This window comes from Mus caroli, unplaced genomic scaffold (genome assembly GCF_978045245.1).
Source record: "Mus caroli unplaced genomic scaffold, Mus_caroli_1 scaffold_10, whole genome shotgun sequence".
NCBI lineage: Eukaryota > Metazoa > Chordata > Mammalia > Rodentia > Muridae > Mus > Mus caroli.
The window spans coordinates 6685447-6713278 of NW_028227265.1; the positions used below are offsets into that span (position 1 = coordinate 6685447).

The 27832-nt window shown below is 52.8% G+C and overlaps 2 long non-coding RNA genes across 2 annotated transcripts; one reads left to right on the top strand and one right to left on the bottom strand.

Annotated features, from left to right (window-relative positions):
- LOC115031764 (uncharacterized) lies at positions 1–22945 on the top strand. Its single transcript, XR_003837425.1, has 3 exons — positions 1–349; positions 17380–17528; positions 22814–22945. It is a non-coding gene; the product is annotated as an uncharacterized LOC115031764 (long non-coding RNA).
- LOC110300715 (uncharacterized) lies at positions 22642–27301 on the bottom strand. The gene is made up of 5 exons (XR_002378603.2): positions 27119–27301; positions 26511–26665; positions 25904–26360; positions 24681–24792; positions 22642–22730 (listed from the first exon to the last, which is right to left on the bottom strand). It is a non-coding gene; the product is annotated as an uncharacterized LOC110300715 (long non-coding RNA).
- Between the last annotated feature and the right edge of the window lie 531 nt (positions 27302–27832).

Sequence of the window (27832 nt, forward strand, 5' to 3'; positions counted from 1 at the left end):
TGTGTGAGAGTGTGTGTGTGTGGTGTGTGTTTAAAATACAGAAAAAAAAGAAGCATGGCTTTCCTCAGCTGCAGAGGCGGGCCGGGTTCTGTCGGTGCCAAGTCCCTCAGAGCGGGCACTGTAGGGACACGGGAGGCACAAGAAGGCTGCAGAGGTGAGGGATGGGTGTGGAGAAAGATGGACGCTTGCCATCTCGAGCGCCAGCGGCTGCACGAGGCCAGACCCCACGAACAAAACCCACGGCAGATCTCTGGCAACCCATGTTAGGAGGCAGAAGACAGTTGGCAGCGCTGCGGCACAGAGGACAGCCTGGGAGCGGGCGGATGTAGCCAAGGCCAGCATGGAACAGGTAAGGATGGGGTGGGGCTCGCTAAAGTATAGGCAGCTGGTATCTGTGTTTGGGGTACCTGTGGGGGCCGAGTCAGATATGGGTGCGGGTACTGTGTTAAGAATGCTTTCCGAGGGCCAGTTCTGAGGGAGTCTGTCTGCCTAGTGTCCAGAGCATCTCTAGGTAACCTCTGGGCCCCTTAATATGTCTTGGTGCCCGCTGCTTGCTTATGTGTGCTTCGCTGGTATTCTAAAGATGTGGGGTGGGTTGGCCTGGGTGGACCATCTGGAATTGTGAATACAGCAGCCGCGTCCCATGGTGGTCCCGTGGCTGCATCATCTCCGCCGATGTCCGTCCTCCCAGGGATGGCCCTCTCTGCACTGATCACACCAGGTCCCCTGACCATGAAGGGACAGATCTGCTTCCTTTTTGCAGGTGGGTTAGGGTGAGCTGGGGCTAGGCTGGAGGGTCCTGGAGCATCCAGCCCCGCAGTCTCTCAGATTTCTCAGAGCCCCCCATCCTTACCCACAGCCAGGCTTGGCACCTCGGTGCCTGTGTGCAGATCAATGGGACTGGAGCCAAATGCTGTCAAAGGGATCCGGGTGCCAGTGCCAAGGAGCCAGCTGCTGAGGGCACGGGTGGGGTGGGCTCTGGAGGGGAGGAGCGTGTGGCTGGGTATTTCCTAACAGCTCCAAGGACAAAGCTCACTCCCTTTCTAGTGGTCATAGGCTAGTCAAAGAGGGTGGGGCTGAGGGATGGGGACATTCCATCTGGTATGGCATGGGTGGTCCCAGGTGGTCAGTGTGGGGCAGGCAAAGCTATGGGTACTATCCTCGTGCCCAGGTACCCTTCCTTAAGCGAGGTCCCAGCCGAACATAGAAATCCAATTTCTTCCTTTTCCCTCCCATCATTCCTTTCCTTTCTTCTCTATCTCCGACAAAGGCTGGCAAGGGGCTCCGGGATCAATGCCTCAGGCTGGTGGGATAGCAAGAGGGTCAGTGCGGTTATATTGTCACTGGGGCCACTCGGTTCCAGTGTAATGCTCTAGGAAGTCACTTTAATCTCAGAAAGGTGTCTTTCGAGGTCTAGGCACTCAGGTAAGCAAAAACATTAGCTTTGGTGCTAGCTCCATGGTGCCCAGCTTCCTCCATGGTCAGGTTGGGCGAGGCTTTCTGACTGCGGAGAGTGTGGTCAGGAGAGCCAAACAGAGCAGGGGAGCCTCCCCAGAAGCAATGGGGAGGGGCCTGGAGGTAAAGACATAAAGGAGCATGGTCCAGAAACTGAGAGGCACAGGGACTGGAACAGGCAGTTGGGAAGGAGGGAGAGAGAGAATTTCCAGGGAGGGCTCAGAGCCCAGCAAAGGCTAAGCTGTAGATATTCCATGGGCAGCCCAGCTGGAAAGGGCTACCAGGCATGCATACTGCTTAACCAACCAGAGACCTCTTCTTACAGCCCAGGGAAGCACCGCCACAGTGGGCTACAGCCTTTAGACAGACTCTGGCTAAAGCCTTGTGAGGAGCAAGCTTCCTTTAAATATCCTGGAGTGGGCTAGTCCCCTGGGATGAATAGATGAGTACCCACAGGGCATTTGGAAAAGTTAAGGCGAGAAGGCACAGACCTGCCATGGTCACGGTACACACGCGGCCAGAGGGTTCATTGTCAGCTGGAAGCAAAGTGACAAACCTGTGTTCTCACTGGAAGGACTCAAAGGCTTCCTGACTCCAAACCGCAGGCTTACCATGACCCATGCTGAGCCTAGAATTCTCAGAAGTAAACGTTGGGGCATTGGTGCTAACCCAGTCTGATCTAGCTCTGGGCCCAGTTGATGATAGTGCTCTGGGTAGAACCTCTGGCTCTGGGGACCAGGTGGATATAGTAGAATGGGCGGGAGTCATAGGAGCTAGAACTGGCTGTGTAGACTTTATTCACTGAGTCCAGGTTCACTCAGTTGGGCAAGTTGTCATTGGTCTTATATCCCCTGGCAAGGGAACATGCTGGCCTGGTTTAGAATCCCTGGTCTGAGTACCCAGGGATCTTCAGGTGGTTCTAGCTGTCCACTGAGGCCCTGGGGCCCTTACCCTACAGCCTTAGTCCACAACACAAACATGCTTTTTAGAAGAGAGATCCTGGATACCCACTGGGCCTTCCCCTAGCTCCAGGCTGGTGTAGGTAGCATGCCTGTCTGCCTTGCCATCTCTGCCTATGGAGAGTATTAGCTTGTCTCCAGTATGAAAGTTCCTGGGGACTCTCTCACCCAGAGTTGCTGTGGCCTGACCTGGAGGATAGGTACAGGGGGTTGAGTTCCCCATGCAGAGCAAGTCTGTTGTTGATGCTATTAGAGATAAAAAGACAGCCAGTCTGGGGGGCCCTCTGGGTGCTGAAAAGCTGTGAAGCCACCTTCCCTTTTGTCCTGGGCTCCACAGTGCTGGAGAATCAGGGAGGCAGGCAGAGAGTTGGCATCCACCTGCCTCCCAGCTCCTTCCTCCCACTCTGCCTCCCAAATTTCACAGTGCCTGCTTTCTGCGCTGGCCCAGCTCCCTGGAGACTCCACCAGATGTTCCTGGGCCTCACGTTTGCTCCCTAATGAAATATTCATGCAGTTGGTCTGCCTCTTGACATGAAAACCTCCTGCAGCTTCCCCACCACCAGGAGCACCCCCTCCCCCCTGCAGCTCGCTCTCCCAATGTTGACTGTGAGCAGGCACCTACTAGGAGGGCCCCACGGGCTCTAAACTGAATCTATCTCTTGTCCTGAGCAGGGTCAGGGTCTCTTGTGAATTCATCTTTCACCCTACCCTGGGGACTACTCTGACCACACACCTCCCCCTCCCAGGGCCCAGGATCAGCACCTGAGCATATCATCATGGATATGCTGGAGAGGCCATTCTGCATGGGACAAGCTACCCAATGGGGGACGTAGGCCCCAGAAGCATCCCACTCTGTCCTGCGAGTCCAGGGAGGATGGGCTGTGTATGTCTTCCATTGTCCTATACTAATAAGTGCCTGTGGCCCACCCACCCTCTGACCAGCCTGACTCCTGACATCCATCCACTAGCTCCTCTGAGATACAGATACAGGCTCTGTAAATGGAGGCTCCCTCCACCTTGCCAACATGGAGCAGAAGACCTGCTGTGCCTTCTATGTGTCACGCTCCCCCCCTCAGCCCTCAAAGGTCCTCAGGGAAGCATAGCTACTTCATTCAAAGGAGAGTTGTTCCACCTGGTCTGGAAATATGGTGGACAGAAAGCAGAAGAGACCACTACTAGCCATGCTTTCAGGAGGCCACAGACTGGGGCTAGTTACTTCCTAGGGACCACAGGCCAACTATTGGCATAGGTGAGCAAGGCACACATACCAGCCTTATCCTGGGGCAGGTTCCTGTGGTCAGTCTGTGACTCTTCTGTCAATGATCAGAGCAGATGGAGCTGTCCCTTGTCCCTCTACCCTTATGCTAAGCTGCTCTGTCAGGCCCTAGACCTGGCGCCCTCCTAAATCCTCACCTTCAGGATTTGACCGTCACACAGGAACTCTCTGCCTGGTGGAACTCTGGGTCGTCACTCTCGTGGTAAATAGGATACCTAGTCTACTCTATGCCCTGGATGTTGTGTTTTACAAAAAAAATAAAGGAAGCTAAGGAAGCCAGGGATATGTTTGGTAAAGGCGTGGTATGGTGTGGGGGGAAAGGGGTCCCTCTGCAGGCTCATGCGGAGGCATCCCTTCCCCCTGAGGGACCAGCCACACGGTGGTATAGTATAGAATAGAGTTTATTAAGGACATGGGGAGGGAAGTTGAGGGGGTGGTAGAGACAGAGAAAGGCCACGTGGGGGAGAGAGAGAGAGAGAGAGAGAGAGAGAGAGAGAGAGAGAGAGAGAGAGAGAGAGAGAGAGAAGAAGAAGAAGAAGAAGGAGGAGGAGGAGGAGGAGGAGGAGGAGGAGGAGGAGGAGGAGGAGTAAAGACTGGCTATGAGCACGTGGTGAGAAAGGGGCAAGGGGAATGGGGGAAGAGAAGGGACAGAGGGGAAGAGAGTAAGAGAGAGAAGAGGGGACAAGCAGCCCCTTTTATAGTGAGTCGGGCACACCTGGCTGTTGCCAGGTAACTGTGGGGCGGAGCCTAGAAGAAATGCTATACTGGTTACATCCAAAGAGCTCTGAGTCTGGCCTGCCTGGACTTCACACAGCCCACTCACACCTCCCCTTGGCCTGAGTCTCCATATCCCTGGCCTTGCCCCTGGTACCTATGACATCTGAATGTCACCCACTTAACCCAACCTCACTAATGACCCAAGACAGCTCACCAGTTACAGAGTCTATGGGGACCGTCCTTTTCACTGTTCCTGCCCGAGGGTCGCTGTTGTTCTGCCTCCGGGGAAGCCCCTCAAGTGGGTTGGCAGCTCCAGGAACCCCTTACCAAACATCATGCTTAGATTCTCACACAAAGTCAAGGCTCCGCCAGCTCTTGCTCCTTGAGGAGGAGACAGTGTGCCCACACGTCATTCAGCATAGGGGGCGGGTGGCTTGCTGAGTGTCTACGCAGAGCCATGGAGGCACTTCCGTGGCCTCTGACTTCAGTATCACTGCTTCTCTCTGGTTGTGTCTTTTGATAGGATTCTCCAATCATGGTTTTGAGTGGGAAGAGATGGGTGGGACTGAGAGAGAAGCCCTGGGGAAGAATGACATGCTGTGATCATGGCCCACGATCAATTGATAGCTGTGGGTCAAGTTTTCCTGTGTGTGTAATGATAACCCCAGTCATAAACTCAGGGGAGAGTTGGCTTGGCATCTGCCCCAGTCTCACCCTTCATAATGGCGGCTGGTGGTGCTCAGGGTCATTCTGCCACTGCCACTGACTGTAGGGTTTAGACAACCCCATTCTTTCAGCTCTTTCCTGGGATCACTCTCATGGAGGGCTAGGAGATGCTCAAGGATACAGGAGTCACTGGTCTGGCTACTTTCACAAAGGATGGGCCCAAGGGGCAGCCCGTGTCTCAGTAAAGAGGACCCGAAGTCCTTGAGAGCAAGAATTCCTGGCTTTTAGAGTGTGGCTCCTGGCCTCGTGGTCCTTCTCCGGGTAAGTTGTGAGGCTATCCGGCTGTTCTGTGGGCTGGTACAATGAAATACTACTCTGAGACCCTCAGGACACTGCTGCACTTGGGGACCTGGAATATGGGCAAAGACAGGCAAAGGTTCAAGAAGGGTAAGGTTGACTGAGAAGGAGGGAGGTCTTGGGGCAGTGGCTGGGAAAGGGTTCAGACACTGTCCCCTGGAGAGGGTCTTCACACCTGGGTCAGAGGAGAAGGAAAGGGCGTGAGTAGGCCTTCTACAAAGACTCCATAGCATCTAGTGGGGTTGCCAAGGTTCCCTGGTCAACCGAAAGGCAAAACCAGGCCTAGATCTTTTACCAGAGGATAACAAATGTCATTAGTCACCACTGTGGGGCTGTGAGACTCTGGAGTTTCTGTTCTTGACTGACAGCCACAATAGACTGAATGAAAACTCATATTCTCTTCCCACCTGCCTGGGGACGACGACATCCTTTGCTTGGACCAGGCTCAGGGGGCTAATCCCATGGGAGTAACCCGGCAAGCTCACTGAGACACCAGGGACATCTGCTTCCATATGGCCTTGTCTTTGCCAGTTGTCTGACTTGGTTGACTGTCTCTGACCACAGAGCGAGGAGCCATGCTGCCGGATTCTAGTTCAACGCCTCCACAGCTAAAAAAGGAAACAGCTCAAAGAGGTCCCAATGCTTTCCTGAGGCCACAAAGCTGCCTGGAGCCAGAGCCAGGATTGAAGAGCTTAGGGCCCTTTACCTGGAGCACTGGACTCCTTTTGGGGACCAGCCATCAGGAGCTGGAATGTCAACCTACTGTCCCTTGGATCTCCCCACAGGGACTCCCAGGCCTTGGAAGTTCATGGACAAGAATCCAGGACTAACGCCCTTCCCCCACACAGGCAATGGGTTTGAAAGAATGGGTTAGAGTCAGGGAGGGTCTGGACCACATCTTCCCTCCCTTCCCTGGCCCCCGCTGACTCTCCCCATGCTGCCAGCGAGGTAATAAGCTATGCGTGTCGTGTAGAAATGAAACATGTTCTGCAGAACAAATGGTGTTAATTTGCAGCAAGCTCCACAGCCCAGCATTACAGAGCGCCTGGAGGGCGGCTGCAGCAGCTGCGCCAGAATTAACAGCCTCGCGCAGCGAATTAGCGGGGCCATGCATCACCATCAGAGGGACAAAGCGCCCCGAACCCCAAGACTCCCACAGCTCTGTGCTCCAGGGAGGAAGCTGGCTCCTTGTGGTGAGAGGAGAAGCTGTGTGTCTCTTCCCTTTTGGAGGTCCTAGCCCAGAAGTGTCAATGGCTCCACCTAGGCTCCATGTAGCTGGCCTTCCAAAATGCAGGGGTCACTGCATGGCCAGCTGTTGTCCAAATACATCTGGGGCCAGTCGGAGTGGGAGCCTGAGCTCTCCGTGCCCACTGTAGCAGCCTCACAAGACACCTCCTGTTTTCTTGCCGATGGATTGTGCTCCAGGCCTCTCTCTCACCCCTCCCCACAAGGGGCCTAATTAATCTGCCTGTCTATTTACTTCTACTTATTGCTCGCCTATCGGGCTGCTTGGAGCTGCTGGTCTGTATTGATCGTTCTGAGATGCACCATCTCCCTGGCGATTCGTCTTCCTCTGCGGCCCCCGCCATCCATCCCGCTGGCTGACGAGTGTCTGCCCTGGGTGTTAGGAGAAAGCTGCAAATTGCACGTTACATCTTAATGGGCAATTCCAGTAACTTCATCGCATCTGATGAATATTTAACATCACCCATCCATCCCCCTGTCTCTACCCAACCGGGGGAGGGGGTGTCTGGGGCTTCCACTTGCTGTCTTCTGCCTTGTACCTTCTGAATTTGGAAGTCTTGGCTGCTCTCTCTGGACAGGTGGGAAGGCAGGTGGGGGAGGGGGGCACATTCATTTGTCTGTGCTACACAGAGCTCAGGCACTGTCTTGTTTTTTCCAGCCCTGGTCTTGCTTTGGCTATAGGTCCCCACTTCTCTTCTCTGTGAGCAGGAGGGTCATGCTGGAATGCATGTCTTCTCTTGGAAACCCAAGGTATGGCTCTGTTTTTGAGACCCATGCTGGACACTGAGGGCTTCCTATGAAAACTTCTAGAGTTTACCCATAACCAATGGGTAAAGGAGCCAACAGGAGCGTGGATTCAAAATCATAGAACTTCAGGCAAGTGTCTAGAAAGTATCTTGTCTAATGTTTGAGTAGTGTAAGAGGGAAGTTGAGGGCAGCAGAGGGGAGATTATTTGCTCGGTCACAGCTCTGGGTCTGAAGCTGTGACTTGTGACTGTCCACTAACCATTCTTGCCTCCTCTGAGCCTGATCCCACCAGGAGAGTTGAGGGGATGCCTGGATTCCTGTTCAACCAAGATCAGGAATAGCTTGTAGGTTCTGGGTGGTCTCTGAGGCCACAGCCTGCTGCCTCTTGGAGAGGCTACCTGTATCAGACGACACTACAGCTGAGTCTGATTCACTGCCCCCAGCTGCCTCTGGCCCTCTGTGCACATTCTGACAGAGGTAAGGGTTTCTGTAACTGCAAAGACATCCTTAGTTATCCTGGTAAGTAAGAACACACTGTTTCAAGTCCCTCGGGCTGTGGATTTAGCACACCACTGACTCTGCTGCCAGGCAGAAAGCAGCAGCCTCCACCTTTGGGACGAACATTGCTTTGTTTCTCATCCCTAAATCGGAAGGCATGGTGCTGAGTGATGAGAAGAAACCAGATGTGGAGAGAGCTTTTAACTTGGAAGGCCGGTGCCGGGGAGACCTGGGACAAGCTCAATCTCCGCCTTTAGCAATACCAATTTCTTTATCTGTAGACAGAAGACTTACACTTACTGTTTATTTGGCGTGCGTGCGTGAGGATTCAATGAAAGTATAATTTGAACTTCTGGTAGGAAGTTGGCATTGCAAAGGTGATGATGGTGATGATGATGTTAGCCATGATGGTGACAGAGATGCTTGTGATAAGGACTGTAAGTAACTGGTGCTGATGGTGGTGGTGATGGTGATGACAGTGGTGGTGCTGATGGCGGTGGCATCGTAGTGGTTGTGGTGCTTGACAGTCACAGTGGCCATTATGACTGTGGCATTGCTTGCAGTATAAGTGGATTTGGATCACCAAATCCCTCCAGGACCTCCCACACTGCTTGGCCTAGAGTTCAGCAAGGAGCTTCCTCTTTTGTAGCTTCACAACTTTCATGTGTCCAGCTGATCAGAGGCAGTCTCACCGGTCCTTCCTGCAGATTCCTGACTGGCAGATCTTTAAGTACGTTGAGGTAAGGGCCCAGGACCGTGGTCGCTGTTCAGATTATAGGACAGGTGTTCTGCAGAAATGTACAGATAAAGGGGAAGGGACTACGTAGACTCTTGGAGCAGTAAACATCTAGGCTCCACGTTCATTGAATGGCTATTGTGAATCCTCACAAGAAAAACAATCAGGACACTTTGGGAACAGATCATGCCTGGATTCAGGCAGTCAGTATTGCCAACACCAGCAGCCAGGTCACTAAGATAGAATCAGAGGAAATGGCGGGCCAAGGCATGCTTCCATGATCCTAAAACCAAGGCAAGAAGGGGCGGTGAGCCTGTATATGGCATAGATATAGGTTGGGAGACTGTGGCTGGTAGTCAAGGAGGGCAGACTTCATCAAGGAATGAAGAGTTCCAGGTCTGGGACCCATCTTCAGCTTCCAGAGGGGTCCTGAGCCCAGCTCCCCTACCGTCCCTATGCATCGCTGGCACCAGACAACTTCTATTTTATGTTTCTTCCTGGTACTCAAACTCCCATTTTTCTGAGAAACTCCACTTCAGATGAATATTTACCTATTGTGGCAACACGACACATCTGGACGATAGATGCTGTGACTGAGATACATTGAAGTATGTGTCCCATATGCTCAGCCATCCTCTGCCTTGCATGGGGCTCCTCTGTGACCTCCGGGGCTCTACCAGAAGGGGCTTGAGAGACACCTCACACTTCTCTCTACAGTTGGGCACTGCTGACAGTTCTCTACATGGCATCCTTCCCTGCGGTACTGGCTGTGGGCATCAGCAATGCGGAAGGCCTGTGTGTGTGTGGGGGGGGGGTGGTTCTTGTTTGTCAGGGCAGGGATAAAGGTGCTTAACTGATGAATAATTGGAGAGTGGATGGCTAGGCATGGTCTCTCCCCTCCCCAAAGAGCTCAGTGCAGAGCAGTCCCTGGCCTCCTAACCCACCTCCAGACCGGGGGGTGGCTGGCGGTCGGTCACCGCTTGGCTACATCTGCTGTGCACGCGAGAGCACTTCCAGATGTCCCAGAAGGACCCGCTCGAATGTCAATTCCATCTTCTCACAATCATTTTCCGCATCCTCTTAGCGCCGCAAGAACACAGCCTGCTCGTTTGAATGCATAATTAGCCCAAGCATTCTACCTCGCTAATTTCAAGGCAGGGGACGCCAGTGGAGGGGGCTTAGGAATTTGCATATTAATTTAGCCGAGGGAGAGAAAAATTGTTTACCACTTTCTTCTCGCAGTTGCTCACAGAGGACTTAACTCTTTCTACTCTCCATCTGGAGACTCCAGCAGGGAGTGAGTGGGGGTGCAGCTAACCCTCCCTAAAGACCCTACCTACTTAAACCAGATCACCTAAGCTCTGTGGGACCACTCCAGAGTGCCCCCCCAACACTACTGAGTTCATCTAGCTACCCCTGGCTTTGCAAGGCCATGTGTCTACCTACTTCAATATTTGACTGTATGGGGACCCACAGATGGCCCCAAGTACCCCTTCCTTAGCTGGTCTTCACATGAAACCATTAGAAGTCAGGCATCTGGGTTCCTTTGGCTACTCCACTGACTTTATCTGTTTGCTGATTCAGCCCACAATTGTTTACTGTGCCCATGCCTAGGGACAGTATAGTGTTGGGTGAAGGAGAAGTGGCAGGCTACCGTGCCTTCTCCACAGGCCAACCACTGGCTGCAGGGGCCAATAATGAGAAGGGTGTTACAATAGAAATAGCAGGGCGTTACTGCTCCCTGCATCCTCTGAAGTGAGCATTCACTGGGGAGTTGGTACCTGGAGTGGGTAGCATCCTCCTTGGCTCTGGCAGAGTGAGGATGCTTCTCCACCAATGGAGCTCCTGTGAGGAAAGAGGCAATAGGCACATTGGAGACACAGGGGGATGGGCCACTTGTCCCCACCATATTTAGGGGCTGGTGATGTGTCAGACCAGGACTGAATAGTGGACTCAAGTGTGTGTCCTAAGCATATCCAGACCTCCCTTACCCTGTATGCTGCTGGGTCCAGTGATTGCTGGTCACTCTGGTTCTCACTGGGAGGACTGTGTTTCCACCGTGCACAAATGATGGTACATACTGTGCTTGGTGACTTCAGAGAGGACCAAGCTGTGGCTGTTCTGAGTACTGGACGAGGGTTTCATATGTTTCTGTTTCTTTAGAACAGGAAAGCTTTGCTGGAGGCAGGTTAAGGTCCATCAGGAAGGGTCAGGCAGAGGGCTGCCTAGGGTTCTGAGCTTCCAGGGGAGACAGAAGGCCAAGGTCTAGGAACAGAAATCAAGACTCTTGGAATCCAGAGTTCTAGGGAGCCATAGCTGAAGTCTTTTGGTCATATGGAGTAGATGAACAGCAAGATGTCCCCTTATTAAGGTCCTCTCTACAACAAGGGCCTCACAAAAGTTCCCACAGAGCCACATGGACCCCATGCAAGTCCCACAGAGCCACGTGGACCCCAGGGAAGTTTCACAAAGCCACATGGACTTCATGCAAGTTCCACAGAGACACGTATACCCCATACAAGTCCCACAGAGCCACTTATACCTCATGAAAGTCTCACAAAACCACATATACTCCATGCAAGTCCCACAGAGCCACATATATCCCCATGCAGAGTCACGTGGACCCCAGGGAAGTTCCACAGAGCCACATGGATTTCATGCAAGTTCCCCCAGAGCCCACATGGCCTTGGCATTGAAGGTCACAAGCCAGGAGTCAAGTTTTCATTGCAATATCAGCTGTCCAGTTGTCCAGCTGTCCAGCTGACCCAGAGGCAAGCTGCTCACCATCACTGGCCTTCATGGGATTCTTCTTAGTGCCTTCGGTCCATCTATGTGCACTGGGGGGCCCATGGTGAACACCAGAGGACCCTGTCCTACGCCTGACACTTGGCACATGCCCAGTGAGACCAATGCCCAGAAGAATTGATACACATGGTCAGCTTGATGGGTCTGAGGGCTGCAAGTACCCTATCATTTGGCTGCAGAGCCAGGGTCTTAGTGAGCAGAGTGGAGACCGAGCCACTCAAGGGACATGACCGAGGTCCACAAAGCAGGGTGATAGGGAAACCCCGGAGCAGGCCTGCAGTAGCTTTCCAGAAACCTATTTGGGATAGGACAGAATAAAGGTGGAATGAGACAGAGAACAGGGAAATAGCTGGCCATGACAGAGGGGCTCTGAGCAAAGGGGCTTCTGGGGCCATGCACACGAACAGGTCCGTGCAGGAGGAAGGAACGGTGTTGAAGATACTCTTGGTCCCCGTACAAGGAGTCAGAGCCCTGATTCAGCTGGCCTCACAGACTTAGAGGGCTGGAGGCAAGACTGAACCTCTTGTGGTTTGGCCAAGCCCAGCTGTGTGCCCTTGACACCAGAAGAAAAGGCACACAGGGAGCTCACGTAAAGCCACATAGCTACCAGAACACTCTCCCAGGGTGTGTGGAGGGGGTAGTCTTACAGGATGAAGATCTGATAGTGCTGAAAGACCCGAGGGACACACCTCAGAGCCCAGAGAGCACAGGGGTAAACTCCTACCTCCTGGGGAGGGAGGTGGTCCAGAGAGTAAGTGGGGGAGCAGTTTCATCTGGGGATCACAATCACTATTCTGTTAGGTAAAGGCAAGGAATACACTGCGCCCCCAGTCCTGTGGCCAGGATCTCATCTCTTCTCCCATGACTCCCTGGGGCCTCCTGTATAGGAAGAGGCGAGGCCAATGAACTAAAGTCTGAGGCCTTCTTTGTCAATGAAAGAGCAGAGGCCCAATGTGGCAGGTGTACAGTCAATGCAGGCCCAGAGTCCAGACTCCCTCCACGGGCCCCTCCGCCAAAGTTCTCAACCACCTAGGGTCTCAGAGCTCCTCACACCTAGCCAAGCCCAGCTGAGAGAAAGTTGCTTCCAGCTGTCTTCTCCGGCTTCCTTCCGTCCGTGGTCTCCTCCCCCAGAGGTTCCCGATTCTCCGGCTCTCCGTTTTTGACTCTGAACCTCATACCCTAGGGTTTCTAGGGCCCTTCCTTCTCCCACTGTAGCAGATGCTCATCAGGGACTCCTGAGACGGATGGCTAACGGATGGGAAGCTGATCGTTGGGCAGGAGACACCGCTGTGTCTAGGAGAGAACCTCGTTGTGCATTTGAACTCTGAGGGCCAGGGCCAGGCTGCCCTTATTGTATAGGGGGGCAGGCACTGCCCCGTGGCAGGGCAGGAGCCTTGGGGAAGCTGGAACTGGCTTCTCAGGCCCCCTGCTGCTTCTGCTCATCCAAGTGAGGCAGGCTGGCTTCCTTTGTGTGGCTGCGTGGGCGTTGTGGGCTGGGACTGGAGGTAATTTGTCTGCCTCCTGCAGCTGCCTGTCACCTCACATCTGTGAGGCAGCTTCATTTCACTGTCATTAAAAATCCCAGGTCTGACAGGTAGCAAAAATCCAACGTGAAAACAACAACCTGGGGACCAGCCTTGGCTCCGGTGGGAATCCTGCCCCGCCCCCATCCCCCGACCAATCTACTCCTTCAGGGAGGCCAGGTGGGAGTGGCCTTCTGCTCTGTCCTGGTGTGGGCTGGCTGAGTTGAACAGGTGCTCCCTGCTACCCAATACAGAAGAATCAGAGTAAGGGACAGGGAGGGGGGTGGCTGGGGGAAGCTGTGGGAAGGCAGAGACCCACCTCAGACACCTGCTGCCTGGGCTGTGCCACACAGAAATCTCGATGGGCCAAGTATTGCCCATCCCTAGATGAGGTGAGGAGACCCCTCACACCTAGGCACACATCCAGGCGTTATGCCCGTGGTCAGGCTGGCAGACCCTCAGGGATCCTTTCTTTACCTACTTGACAGCTCTTTTTTTTTTTTTTTTTTCTGGGTAAGGGCAAGAACCCCTTTGAGAAGGTAATGACAGGGTCAAGAGAAATCCCAGTCTCTCTCTCTCTCTCTCTCTCTCTCTCTCTCTCTCTCTCTCTCTCTCTCTCTCTCTCTCTCTCTCCCTCTCTCCTTACCCCCCCCACCGGGGTCTCTAAGACCTTCAGTATAGGGTCTGGACTCCAGGAGCTGGGCAGGACTCCAGCCCCACCTCTCAGAACCTCTCTAGGAAGTGCACCGTCTGCTTCTCCTGAAAGAAGCAGTTCTAATGCACAGTGAGTGGATGGGACACACGCATGCACGCAGCCTTGGTGCATGGAATGCACTGGGCCTTAAAGAGGAGAGCAGCTCTGCTGTGGGGCTGTTACCCACAGGCTCTGCTGTGGGGCTGTTACCCACAGGCTCTGCTATGGGGCCATTACCCACAGCTCTGCTGTGGGCTGTTGGGAGGCACATGGACCCTGGGAGGATGGTAGTTGCTGTAGCCCTCCTCTCACAGGAGGAAGATACCAGGCCCCACCTTGCCTATCCACCACGAGTCAGGCTCAGAGATAGCCTGCACAGTGGCACTGAACCTGTAGGCGTGTATGCACCTATCCCCACCAGAACCTATGGTCTCTTTGAGACTTCATCAATTAAGGTTGTGAACTGGATCTGGATTGGGCTGAGCCTGCAGTCTTCCTTCCCCCCACCCCCCGCCAGGCCCAGTGCATAGACAGTGTTTTCATCCAGAGATTTCAGTAGACTCTAAGTGTTGAGGATTCCTCTTGCTGGTGGATGAGGAGACCCTCCCAAGGCCTGGAGCCCCTTCCTGGAGCAGAGGAGTCCAGCACACAGAGGGTTAAACGCTGATGATGGCTTTGTCTCTGCATCAGTGTACATAATGTGCTGTGCATTTGCATACTGCAGTGTGCGCTCAATTAAAATGAACTTTTAATTTCTTCTAAGTAAATTACTTCTTGCCGGTACGTGATGTGCACAAATGTCAGAATAATGGGAGAGCCTTAATGAGCTGGGGAGTGGATCTTGTGGGGGCTGCCTGAAACAACCCCTGAAACACACTCATCTTCATGCCACACCAGCATGGGGCACACCCTATCCCTCGGGCAGGCCACACACCAACCTGTGACTGCTGGTTGTATCCATTCCACAGACACTGTGCAACCCTAGCTGGGCCGTGGGTGCCCTCTCACACTGTCTCTCACTCAGCAGTGATCTTCTCCTTGTGTGCCTCGAATACTTGCTCACTTACATAGAGAGGGTTTCCCTGAGGGACGTGTAGATTCACCCAGCCTCAGTTTCCCCGTCTGCTCCTCATCTTGGCTGTACGTGAGAATGTAAGTTTAAAGTGTTTCAAACAGCAGTCACTGAGATCAACAGGGAGGCAGTGGCAAGCATGGCTCCCTCCACCCCCATGGTCCAGCAGCCTGAACCCAGACTGTAGCACCCCACGAGAGCAGGTAACACATTGCAGCTGGACAGAGGAGGAATGGAAAATCAGCAAGTGCAGGGATGAAGGTTGTCACCCCAAAGCCTCACCTCACACATTTCAAGTCTAAGAAACTGTAGTAACACCAGTCATCAGCACGGCAGGCACGGATGGGGCAGGGGGAAGCCTAGCAGAGCTCCCAGGCCCCAGCACCTGCCACAGCTCATTAGCCTCGCCTGGCACTTGTTTCAGTACCTTGGAGAGGTCCAGAAACAGGCTGTGGCCCTCCACCTCAGTCGGGTTAACCATACCCTGCCCTGTATCCACAGAGGCAGCAGACCATTCTGGTGCCACGAGCCTAGATCAGCCTGGTTTCAGCGCCACAGGTCTCGTGACCCAGACACAATCACTTGGAACCTCTTAGCACCTTGTCTGTGCTTGGGCCTGAGGATGCTGCAGGCCACATTTAAATTCCCTGCTCTAGGGGTCTACAGGATGGCTCAGAGGGTAAAAGATACTTGCCACTAAGTGTGACGATCTGAGTTTGATCCCTGGGACCCACATCGTAGAAGACAACTGATTCAGACACAGTTATCTTCCCAGTTCCACATGTACTTGGTAGCATGTGCACGCCCATATGCACATACATGCACATGCACACAGACACATATACACAGCCACACACACACATACACATGCATACTCATGCACACACATATACATGCACACACACAGAGACACATATACACACACACATACACACACACCCTCACATGCATGCATGCACATGCACACACACACACATACACACACGCACACATACACACACATGCACGCATGCTCACATGCATACACGCACACACACGTACATGCACACCCACTCACACATGTACACTAAGAATAAATGAGACACATAACCTCCATCCCTCCATTCCAAGTTGTGTTGAAGCTACTCCTAAATGTCTCTGCGACCCTAAGACCATGTGTGGAGCACAAATAGGTCTCCCTGGGTCTGAACCACTGTCTGGTACAGCAGAGGCGACAGTGCCTGCCACCACTCCCCTTAGCTGTTTGACTGCTATGATTCAGACTTCTGACAGCCTTGACTTGGCCTCTCCTGTCTCCCCAACCCCCTTGGTGGGGCCAGACTTGTCAACAGATCTTTCTGTGCCAGCAGCAACTGTGCCAGAAGGAGGTCTACAGACTGCGGCCTCTGTGGAAGAAGGTGGCGCCAGCCGCACAAACCTTGCTGATAAGGTATCGCTGCACAGTGCGGCTGCGTGCATCCTGCTCTGCAGGGGGAGGTCAGGGAGGGTTTCCTGGAAGACAGAGGCAGCGTGTTGATTGTGGAGGCTGCCTCAGGAGGAGTGGCCCTGAGGGGACACGGGGTGAGGAGTCTGCCTGCCTGAGCAGGAGGAGCCTGTTTATTTTGAGGTCACATCTGGGGAGCTGCAAGGTGCATTTAGCATGGAGAAGGGGGTCAGGAAAGCAACAGTGAGAGACACAGACCCCATAGCCCACATGGCTGGAGAGACAAACATGCGGCTGTGCTCCTCATAGGTATGGCTGCTGAAGGATGCAGAAGAGGAAGACATAGGAAACCACTTTCATAGTGGACAGGTAGAGTGAGGGAAGGGCTTTAGGGGAAGACACACCAAGCACAACTGGCAGGGACTGTGCTGGAGCCCAGGCACTGTGCAGATGCTGAAGTCTGAAAGCTGAGTCTGGGAGTGCAGAGAGACAGCTGAGCTGACATTGTTCCAGACAAGGAAGGGGACCCTGGTGGAGGCCCGTGTAGGGCAGAAACCTTCAGAGATACTGCCTATGACCAGCCCAGGTTGACAGATGGGGAACCCAGCCACGATCCTCCCTGGGAAGGTATAATAATTAAAAACCGGCAGGTCACATGGTCACTGAAACAGAAGAAAGGAGCCAGTCCCAGCCCGGCAGGGTTGCCTGTGTGTGATCTCAATGAAGCAGTGACTAGTGTGTCTGTATCTCTGCCTGCTCAGGGACCCTGCAGGCTCACGGGAGGTCCCTGGGAGTGGGAAGAGAAGACAGTGCTCTAAACACACATCTCAGCTGGGTACCTACCCTTCAGGACCTCTGACCAGCCAAGCTATGCATTCTGGTCCTCCCTCCAAGGACCTACCAGTCCTCCCACCCCACTTTGTTACTAGGTCCTGCCTGTTCCCCGGCCGCCAGCCCCAGCCCCTGGATGTTTTCTCCTTTTCCTTTCTGATCATATACAGCTGGGGGGCTGAGCCAAGGACAGGCCAGCACACAGTGGGGAGCAAGCCCAGCACACAGTGGGGAATACATTGGTGAGGCTCCAGCCACAGCTTTATGTACATTCAAGGCATAGATAACTGTGAGACTCCAGGCCTTGTGGTGCCCAAGGACCTCCCAGCTCCACTGGTTGTGCTATCTCCATTGAGTCTCTTCTCCCTTCCGTAGGGGAGGAAGCATCTTTCTCAACCCCAGTGACTGAATCTGACAGGACAATCCTCTCTCCGGTCCCTTCCTTCCTATTTTTCATATCCATTTTTCCCCTGAAGAGGCTTGACAACTGCCACTCCCCTGGAATTTGGGATCTGCATACTCAGGTGTGTACACGTGTGTGTGTGTGTGTGCTCATGTATGCATGTGGGCATGTCAGGTATGTGGGCACGCCTGTGTGCACATAGGAGGTAGCGACAGCCCAGCTCTCCCCCCACATTGGTGAAATTTACATTGAACCACAAATTAATTTCATAATTTTTTTCTCTCTAATTATGCCAACATCTGTTGCAAGGCAAGCTGTGTGTGCGCATTTTAATGTGTGCTCCCCCCCCCCCCCCGCCGCTCGCCTGCTCACAGCGTTGCTGTCTGTCTCTGACTGAACTTTTCAATAATTATCACCAAGAGAAGATCTAGACTTTCATTTCTCTTGCTGCTCTGGAGGAGGGGGGAGATGATGGGGGAGGGAAAGAGACCGAGGGGCAGATGGTAAGGGAGACCAGGAATGGGCAAAGGGAGCCACGGCCCATGGGTACACTGGAGGGACTCCTTTGTGCCTGAAGGCTGTGAGGAGAGGAGAGGGGCAAGGGTGAGGGAGAGAAAGCAGCTGGAAGCCTGAGTCACAGAGACATGGTTGCTCCCTCAAGGCCTGAGCATGGAGGTGTGCAGAGTCACGGCATAGCTTTTGACCTCCTGTGAGCACAGCCCTCTTGCAGCATGGGTGAGGAATAGTGGCTTTGTGTCGTGTGTCTTGGGAACTCTGGTGTCTCATCTTGTAGGGTCCTGCATGGGTTTCTGAGACAGACTCTGGTCCTGACAGGAGGCCAGACCTGACCAGCACCTGTATGTGGTACCCACACCTAAGAGACTGGTGCTGAGGGAATGTATTGCCATCCTTCCCTGCCTTCCCACCAGCACCCCGCTGCTGGCCCAGGGAAGAGGGTGACCCCAGAATCATCAGTGACAAGGAAATCTCGAGAGAGAATCCTCTGCCCTACCCTTGGACTGGGTGTAAGCATTCACAGGCCTGAACGTGGGAGGGTGCGTGTGAGCATGTTGTACGTGTAAGCCTGAGGACCGTGCACACATATATGAGATCCGTGTTCAGGCATACGCGTGTAAGCACAAGTCATCTGTGTGTCTATGCACATGGATGTGCCTATGCGAACCTGCTTGTACTAACTTCTGCTCAGCCTTGCCCGGCAGATGGACCCTAGGGAGATGGTATACATCGGGGCACTTGCTTGCCGTCAAGCTTGAAATCTGGCTCTCTATCCTGTGTGCATCTTGTGACGCTGGGCAGGCACTGATCCTTTCCCATGAGCTCTGATGTCCTCGGGTGTTTGACAAGAGTCAAGCATGCGACAGCCACAGAGAAGTCACTTGCACATAGCAAGCAACCGTTCCCTGCCACAAGGGAAAAAGTATGCTCTTGGCTCTGCTCCTTCCTTGAAGATGGAAGCTCGAACTCCAGAAGTCGGTCTGCATGCCCCGAGCCTTGCACTTCCTCTCTTGTCATCCCTGGAACAGTCCCCATTTGTCCCGCTTGCTGCTCGGGTCCTCTTTTCTGCAGCCCATCTACCCGACAGTGGCCACCGTGGAACTTAGCATAATGCCTAACTTAAAGCCACCTGTCACTCCCCACTGATATTCAGTTCACACCCACCGTCCTGTGATAGCACTCTGGGCACGATCCCTCATCCCTAGTGTTTGTGAGGTGCTCCTGGCTCCAGCCTCCGGAGACCCCCAGCCCTTCCACACGTCCTCCTTCCCAGCCCTCCTCCTCATGACTCACGAGCTTGCTCGATGCCTTCTAGGGGGGCTTGCGGGATTGCTCCAGGTGGGCCGAGGCTGTCCAAGCTCATGCCACACAGGCTTCCCAGAAGACATCACTAGCCTGTTTCTCTGACCTTCCCTCTCCCGCCCTCCCTTTTATTCCAGGCTCATAGCTTTTCCAGGGCAGAGTGTTTTTTTTTTTTTTTTCTCATCCCTAGATCCTAAAACACTGTTTATGTTTAAGGGCATTCTGTTAAATACTGAACAAATTCCAAAGCAGACATGCAAGTCATCTGTGTGTCTATGCACATGGATGCTCCTTTGTGGACCTGCACATACTAACTTCTGCTCAGCCTTGCCCGGCAAATGCACCCATTTCTGGGATTGTGGCATCCGAAGACCCTCATATTCATATTCTAGTTGCCCATTGTGCCCAACAGAAAGTAAGCGGGGGTTGGGAAGAGTGGCCGTCTCTAAACCCAAAACCACATCTCTAAATACTGCTGACACCACCAAGGTGCCCGTGGAGGTCTGTGAGAGCCTGGGCACCTCCCTCAAACGAGGTGCTAGCTTTAGGCACCCGTGGACTATTGACGGGCTCATTCCCCCTGCAAGAGACCCCCAATTGCACCCAACCGCCTAGCATCAGAACGGGCCTGGGGCATGGCATGGAAAAGGCTCCAGCAGGCCCAGGGTATTGGAGGAATCCTGTCCCAGACAGAAGGACAAAAAGTTATGGAAGGATATGGTGAGACTGCTTCTGGCCAAGATCAGAATAACAGACGTCAGAATCTCATGCCTGCCAAAGACACCTGCTTAGCTGCACTTCTGCACACGTTGGTTTGGATGTAGAATGGCTCCTGAAAGTTGGATCCTTGAGAGGTGCCAGGACCCTGAGGGTTCTGACTTACTCAGAACCTAGATCCATAGTACAATATGTGCTATGCTGGCGCTACTGGGAAGTGTGACCTAGTGGGAGTGGGAGCTCACTGGGTACATGCTCTTAGGGGCTAGCTTGCCCTAGGCTCTGTCTGGAGAAGGTTCTCAGGCCCCTGCTGAGTGCTGTGGAGGCCAGGACGGCACATTGGTCTTAGGGGATTCAGGAAGCAGAGGTTAGCGTTCAAGGGTACTGAGGTGTATGCAATTAGCAGAGTATAGAGAGAAGGAAGCTATACAAACAAGAGGCCAGAGCAGTACACAGGAGTGCCCTGGAACCACAATGTGACTCACAATGTGGCTCGAGTAGAGATGCACAGGCCCTGTGAGAACTGTCACCAGAAGGCATGTGTTCAGCTCTGACAGGCAGAGTGCAAATGCTGGCTGAAGAGCCTGGAAAGGCAAGTCTTGAGAACAGCATGGTGGCGGTCCTAGCACAAGGTGTGCCATGTAACAACCCCTCTTTGTGAACAGCTTTTCCAGGTAAGGCTTCATGGCTGAAACAAACATCACCCTATTCATAGCAAAGATCTCAGAGGACAGACCCAGAGGTGACCCAGGTGTGGGAATTGGAAGGGAAAGATTTGGAAGAAGAGCAGGGGAGCAGAAGTTTGGACCACAGGAAAGAAAGGAAAGGGAAGATGAAGAAGGATCCTTTTAAAGAATACAGATTTAAGCACAAATGTAAAGACTTAGTATGGCTGTAGACGTTTCAGCCTTGAAACTCTGGGTTTGGTCCCCAGCACTACATAAACCAGGCCTGATGGTAGCGCACACCTACACAATCTCAGGATGTGGCTCCACGGATATCATCAGTTTAAGGTCATCCTCAACTACAGATCGAGATTGAGGAGGCCATCCTGGGATATGGGGGACCCTGTCTTAAAGACAGAACAACAAAGGTCCTACCACTTGTGGTAGAATACGAAGCCACGTCACATGTATGTGATTGGGATGTGCAAGGAGAAGACAGAGATTCAGAGCAGATGAAAATTTTTACTCTACAACATCAATGGAGGTCGCGTGGCATTGAAAACTAAGAAGCAGGTATATCATAGGCAAACTACTGAAGCCAAGGCTAAAGAGACTACCCCAGAAGCAGGTAGAGACAGACACACAGACACACAGGGGCACCTGGTAAGGAATATTGGTGACTTCCAGTCAGAAGCAATGCAAGACAGAAGGCAGGAGGAGAGTGTCTTTGAAATGTCAAAACAAACATATAAACAAAGAAAATTGAAACACCCTTCAAGAATTAAGCTGAAACAAAGCATTTCTTGGTAAACCAAGTCTGAGACACTCCATCACAGCACACACACGTGTGTGTGTGGGTGTGGGTGGGTGGGTGGGTAGGAATGGTGGAGAAGTCCTTCAAGAGAGAAGATGGTCTGGAGAGCCTCAGGCCTACTGAGAGAGGAAGCCATGGGAAGTTGGAATGTGGTAACACAAAGCCCTCTTTCAGTTCCAACCTTCTTTAGATGCCAATGAGATAGACATAATAGTGTCCGGTGGGAAGTATGGCAGCTGCAGAAGAGGCATGTGCGCTTTCAACGGGAGACAGGAGGGTAGAGGCACTACAAGAGCATTTCCTTTTAGAGCATGAGATCCTATCTAGAGATGTGGTGTGAGTCCAGAATCGAGATATCATTATCCTTAGAGCAGCTGCCAAAAATAAAAGAAGCTAAGAGGTATGAACCAAATGTTAAAGAATGATCAAATCACTCAAGTCGGCAAGGAGGAAAATATGAAACAAAATTCAATTTTGTGTATAAAACCAACAGCGTGATAGTTTAAGCTTATCCGTGTTAACAGTTAAATTAAATATAAATGGGTTAATATCTGAGTTAAAAGGCAGAAGTCGAAGGGCCAGCGTGCCTGGTTCAATCTTCCTACCATATTAGAAGTCCTGGGTTGGTTGAATTCCCAGTACCTCGAGAAAGGAAAGGAAACAAAAGGAAGGCCAGTCAGATGCCTCAGTGAGAAACGGTGCTTGCCGCCAAACCTGACAACCTAAGTGTGATTCCCCAAACTCACATGGTGGAAGGAGAGACGTGGCCCCTGAAAGCTGTCCTCTGACCTCCACACACATGCTATGAATTTGAGCATACGTGCGTGTGAATACACACACACACACACACACACACACACACACCACTTTTCAAAAATTGTGAGGAAATGAGGGATGGTTTCACTAGGGTAGACAGAGTAGCCTGCAGACGAGAAACCCTAATAGAGTTGAAGAGGAACACACCAGCTATGAACTCGGAGGGAGAAACTCATAGTCACCGTTGGAGGTCCCAACATCCCCGTCAAATATAGAACCAGAAAAACCAGGAGGTTGGGGAGAGCAGGGAGAAGACAGGAGCTTCAACCACCATGACCTCGTTGATAGTGATAGGACCCTTCATCCAGCAGCGACAGGATACACAAGATGTCCCCCAAAGGCAAACAGAAGAAAGGTGCAGTGATATTTTGACTTTATCTCAATACATTTGATGCTGAAGGAGGTTGGGTAATTTTGTCACCGTCAGAGATTGAGATCGCTTTTGAGGTTTCCACCGCTAACAGAGCTCCATCCACCAAAGCTCCCCAGTCTCCTAACAAAACACAAAATAAAACGAAACTGTGAAAATCTGAATGTACAGCTAATAAGTCCCTCCTCTTTCCCATGTTGCTTTAGGTTCCAGGAACCCGGAACAGGACCCTGGACTCGACAGAGTACAGTAATCTATGGCGTAGACAATCTGCTGTTTCTACAACTGATATTTTGTCTTGTGACATTTCTCAAGCTTGCATTGGAAGCAGGTGTGTACACATTATAAATAAAGTTTCTAGAGGAACCAGTCTTTGTGTACAGGGGACCTTGACATCTACTGGCCTGAGTTTGGCATTCTGAAGACCACACACACTAACCTGGAACGGCCCTAGCCGTGGCTTCTTCTCTAGCCACCTCCTGAGTCTGCACCTGAGAAAGCCCCACCCTTACTGAACCTGGCTCAGGTAACCCCATCCTTTATGGCTGCAGCTATAACTATGGCCAGCCTTCCTACGCCCCAGCCCTGTAGGATGGAGGCTCAGGACCTTACTGGAGCTGCTACTGCCAAGCACAGACTTAAGAGTGATGGGATCCACTGGACACTGAGCACACTCAGTTCTGTCCACTTGCCCAGGGATCCTGAATCCAGCACCACCGTTGCTTTTAGCCCCTACAGGATGCTGGAACATAGATGGGGAGGGGTCTATCATCGGCTTCTTCCAAGGCTAATCCACGCTGTCCCCTGCGTGTGTGTGTGGGATCTTGGACTCTGCTCACGTGTCATCTGCCTGGACCCTGCAGACCATAAACATGCCCGCTAGCTGGGTGGCTACATGACCACACACAACACTCCTCAGCAGATGCATGTGGAAAGCTAAGTTGTGGCCCGAGTCTGCTCACCTTGGAGGGGTAAACTGGCTGCCTGCCCTGCAGAGAAGGATACAGACACCAGCAGGCTAAGACCCACCATCCCTAGGTTGGTGATGCCTCTCCTGGACTCAGTGATGACAGTGTGCATCTCAGGGCTGTCACAGAGGAAAAGGGGGAGGCTAGGCTTGCAGCCCCATCCCCAGCTCTGGAAGAAGCAGGAGGCCCGGACCACCCCTCCTCTGATGTTTGCTGTTTTGTTGTTGTTGTTAATCCTTCACCAGGTGGAACCAGCACTGTGGGGCTTAATTAAGCTCAGCCAGCTGTTGCTGAACACGGGAATGCAGAGCGGGCAGAGGCAGAGTCAGCCTGGAGCTGAGGAGTGGGGAGGGCTGGGGCCACTGCATCCCTGGGCTGGAGTGAATGTGGTCTGAGAATGAGGGGCAGAAAGCTGGGGCTGCCAGGGGGACTCTGGGCAGGTCCAGGGATCTTTCCCCTCTCCTCCCCTCTCCTCCCCTCTCCTCCCCTCCCCTCCCTTTCCCTCCCCTCTCCTCCCCTCTCCTATGCATTGAAAGATCTCAGCTCCCCCAAGAACTGAGACCCACCCACCCTCATAAAGGACAAAGGGAAACTTCAGGGAGCCCAGGGGAGATCTTCAGGATGCCACTGCTCAACCTTGGGGCTGGAATTCTGGAATGAGTATAGGAGACTGAGGTAGAGAGAGATGGATGGGAGGGAGAGAGGGGAGGGAGAGAAAGAAAGGAGAAAGGGGTAATGGGTATGTAAAGAGAGGGGTATGTGGTTTGGGGGGGGTGTGGGAGAGTGTATATACATGTGTGTTGGAGGGGAAGTATGTATGTGGAGGAGATGTGTGCATAGGCACACATACAGTGATATAGAACATGGGAACATGTATACACAGGGCAGTGTGTATGGGAACATAGATACACAGGTCTGTGTGTATGGGAATATGCATACACAGGGCTGTGTGTGTGGGAGCATGTATACACAGGTCTGTGTGCATGGGAACAGGGGGGTCAGGGTGGGGGAACAGAGATTCTCCGTTCACACTTGTAGTGGTTAGAGGGGTTCTGTTTCCCCTCACACTTCCCACAAGACATTAATAGAATAACAAGCTGCTTACTTGGGAGCGCAAAGTGTGGTGCCCAGTGAAGAGCTGGTGTGCTGCCACGGCTCCTCTCTGCCCTTGCAGCCGGTCCTTGCAAGGGGTTGAACACACACCAGCTAGCAAATGTCTGTTTAGGGGAGTCAGGTGTGGAGAGTGAGGGAGCTGGGAACTGGCATGCGCAAGTAAAGAAATGGGGCACATGCATACCTTAGACACTTACTCCCTCCAACTATCAGGACCCCAAAGATATAAAGAACTTCTAGACCCAACTGAAGATATTCAAGTGTCCAGAAGAGGTGCCCAACCTTCGGAGGGACACTGCCACAGATCAAGGATGACAATGTCAGAACCGTATAGCCAGGACCAGGGGGGGGGCTAAGAGTGATGGGCACACGTGTTCGCAGGCCACAGGGGCTAAACTGTGTCCCTCCATTCTAGAAAGCGGTTGGCTAGAGGAGAAACAGCCACACATGTCATTTGCGTTCTGCTTCTCTTCTCTGCCTATCCATGTCATCTGCACTCCGCTAGAATTCCCTGCCAACCATGACCTCTAGGGGTGAAGTGAGTTCACATCTGTGGCTGGGTAGGAAGTAGAGGGATAAACATATCCTTCTGGGGTTATCCTCCAGTCTCATCGGTCCTTAACAAAAGTGCACCCTATGGGGATAGGGACAGGCATTGCCCTGAGGAATGAGAGAGCCAGCAGGCAGGGGAAGGTTTCAGATGTTGTGTGTTTGGTTATATGGAACGTCCTACAGTGTCTGGCTGGGGGCCAGGCACGTGCCTGGAGCATGGCTAGTTCGTAGCGTCTCAGCTGTGCACAGCAGTCACCTGGCTCCGAGGCTGCTCACTATGTGTTTCTGTCACTACCCGGAACCTAAGGGCTTTGGGACCAGACGAAGAGCAGGTATCTTCAGAGCCCGCACAGATGCCTTTGTTCTGGCTAAGAACAGAAGTCAGCCCTGGTCCCCAGCCCCCTCCCCCACCCTGAAAACCATGTGAACCCCACTGCTCCCCACCTGCCTATGGGAAGAGAATGAAAGGCAGGTGAGGAGCCAGCCCCACTGCCCTCCTGGCTCTCACGGCCTGACTTCACCTGCTCTGAGCCTCACCTGAAACCACACCTGAAAAAGAGTTGGCTCAGGCCCTGTCCACAAATGTCCCTCCCCTACCCCACATTATTTGTTCCCTACCCTATCCCCAGGGATAAACAGGATCCTTAGATGATTGACACATACCTCACCCAATCAGCAGGTCCATTTTGACTCCTGCCAAGGAAGTAAACTTGGGACTGAAATATTTTAGGAATATGCTTCATGAAGTTGGGGTCTTCAGCTCCCTGGAGTGATCCACTAGTAGATGGTTCTGACCTGAGAACTTTATACTGATCACATGGGAATAGGGTGGTCTCCAGACACCTTTCCATATTTGCTCTCTGTTGTATCTTGGGATTTTTTTTTAAATGGGTCTGTATTGCTGGGCTTGAACCTAGGGGTCTGGTGCATATAGACAAGCTATCCAGCACTGAGATATGTACAGTCCAAATTTGCTCTGGGTGAGCTCATCTCCTTTAAAAAGATCCCCCAATCATGGTATTTTTGCAGGATGGCCCTGCAAAGGATAATATCTTCGGTGAGGTCGGAGGAGAGACAGCAAGCACAGTCACTCGGAGTTTTGATGTGAAGTTGACACAGGCTGAGAAAGAAGAACCAAGAGGCCACGTTGCCTGGAGTAAACCTAACTCCTATCTGCCAGTCCCAAGGGGGGATTTCAAATTCCCCAGCTCCTGCCCAGCTCCTGCCCAGCTCCTGCCCAGCTCCTGCCCAGCTCCTGCCCAGCTCCTACCCAGCTCCTGCCCAGCTCCTGTGGGGCTGAAGTTCACTTAGAGCTGCAGGCCACAAGTCCAGGCCATCCCAAGCAGGCCTCATGACAATGTGTATGCTTCTGAGAAATCCTCTTTTGGGGAGAGCAGGACTTAGCCTGCATAGACTGGGGATCCCCTGATAGGCAGGAAACAGCAGCCAGTCACTTGTAGGTTAGGTCCCAGGAGTGTCCAGTCCCCATGCTGGCCCTGCCCAAGTTCCAGGAAGGGACTTTCACCCAGAAATAGCCAAAGACTATGACAACCTTCCCAACACACTTGTTTATGATTTGACTTAATTATTTTTCTATTTCTCTCTATTTCTGAATCTCTCCCTTTGGGTTTCTTGCGCTGGATCCCCTCTCCTTTTTGGGCGGGTTGCCTGGCCACCATGGCTGCAGCTGCATCGTAAGGAACCCTCAGAGGTGGTGGGATTCTGCAGCTGGGGGAGTCTGGAGCCTGGAGCCTGGCGGTGCTCCACCAGCCTAGCCACACATGTAGTTGTTCCACCCACTCAGCCCCCACCTTGTTCCAACCGGAGTCTGACGCCTCCCCAACCACATCTGACCATGTCACTCCTCCAAGACCTCACCCAGATCTCTACCACCATCTGACCCTCTGACAAAAGGGGATGGGCTGGCATTGTCCATCTAGCCTAGGCTACATTTCCCAGTCTTCTTCCCCCGGGTTTGCAGCCGGGACCATGTGGGAAAGTCCCATGGAGCTGGAAGGAGATGTTCTTCTATAGGCCCTGCTTCTATAGGCCTCTATAGGCCTTCTATAGGCCCTACATTCCACTTTTGTGACTTTTTGGCTTCTCAGAGTCAGGTTGCCACCCTTATGAGGTCACAGGCACAACTATGAAGTACCTCCCACCTGTGCTTCGGGGCCAGCCCTCCCTCATAGATGCCTCTCTCATGCACTCCAGCACTGACCACACAGCAAGACCTGGATGCCCAGACCTAGTGTGCGCAGTGCCTGCCACACACCCATGACAGTGTTACAGCTCGATATGAAGTGTCCTCGAGAAGGGCCCTGTGTTGTAGGCTTGCCTTCCAAACCAGCAGCATTCAGAGATGGAGCCTCTGGGAGGTGACCTGTCACCAAGGCTGATGCAGAGTCAGGAAGCAGTGGGACGTGGATGGAGGAAGTATGGAACTGGAAGCACGGCTTTTCCCCTGCCGCCTCCTCTCATCTCCCTCTGCCTCTTGCACCCTGAGAAATAAGCACCTTTTCTCTGCCTCACGGTCCTGGCAGGACTCTCTGTCAGACTCCTCATGCCCACAGACCGCAGACCAGAGCCTCA